The 1,073-nt window shown below is 34.9% G+C and overlaps 1 protein-coding gene across 3 annotated transcripts in view; it reads right to left on the bottom strand.

The window, feature by feature from the left end:
* Positions 1-1,073, bottom strand: part of LOC116686068 (phosphatidylinositol transfer protein beta isoform) — a gene marked incomplete at its 3' end in the record, with an annotated part of 61,913 nt that overhangs the window by 47,592 nt on the left and 13,248 nt on the right.

Raw genomic sequence — 1,073 nt, 5'->3', positions numbered from 1 at the left:
TACTGCCCTTAGTCACCGCAGGTGATGTTAACTGTTCGGGGAGCACGGCCCCTTTAAACGTTGGGAATGCGTGATGACGTGGGAAGTTATGGGGTTGGACTTAGACTTCTATTTATTGATCCTTTTGGGAAGACTCCCGCGAGGAAATTGAAAATTCCAGCAGCAGTTTTAGCAAGAAAAAAGAAATAAAAAAAAAGACAAAAATAACAACATGACAATAATAATAACAACAACAACAACAAGAACAACAAGAACATTCTTCAAATAAACAAAGAAAAGACCATAAATTATTATTAACGTGTCAGTGTTGAGTCCAGTGTTAAAGTGATAAAGTGACCAGGTGTGAATTTAAGTCTAGGTGTGTATGTATGTATGTATGTATGTATGTATGTATGTGTACTGTGTGTATGAATGAATGTATGCATGCATGTATGTATGTATGTATGTGTACTGTGTGTATGAATGAATGAATGAATGTATGTATGTATGTATGTATGTATGTATGTATTTGAAAATTCCCGCAGCAAGTTCTTAGCACAGAAAAAAGAAATAAAAAAAACGACAAAAATAACAACAATGACAATAATAATAACTAACAAACAACACAAAACAACAAGAACATCTTCAATGTGTTGCACATAGAAAAACCATAAATTATTATAATCGTGTCAGTGGCACTTTGGAGTCCGGTTGAAAGTGATAAGTGACGGTGTGAATTTAAGTCTTCAAATGTGATTGATGATGGTATGTTATGTATGGTATGTTGGTATATTGTACTAGTTTGTAGGAATTAGAAGTTATGTCTGCACGTATGTCATCGTATGGTATGGGTAACTGTGTGGTGGATGAATTCATGAATGAATCGTATTATAAGATTAGTAAGTTAGTAGGCCTATGTACATGTATGATATGATGCATGCATGCATTGCCCAGTGGATCGTCAATTGGAGGGTATGCGTAGTATGCTATGGTATGCATTCAGTATGTATGTAGGGCACTGTGTTATGAATTAATTGGACTGCATGCAGTCGTATGTATGTCATATTATGTATGATGTAGTCTTGATTGTATGC

This window comes from Etheostoma spectabile, unplaced genomic scaffold (assembly GCF_008692095.1).
Source record: "Etheostoma spectabile isolate EspeVRDwgs_2016 unplaced genomic scaffold, UIUC_Espe_1.0 scaffold310, whole genome shotgun sequence".
NCBI classification, from domain to species: domain Eukaryota; kingdom Metazoa; phylum Chordata; class Actinopteri; order Perciformes; family Percidae; genus Etheostoma; species Etheostoma spectabile.
This window is presented reverse-complemented; position numbering and strand designations above follow the sequence as displayed.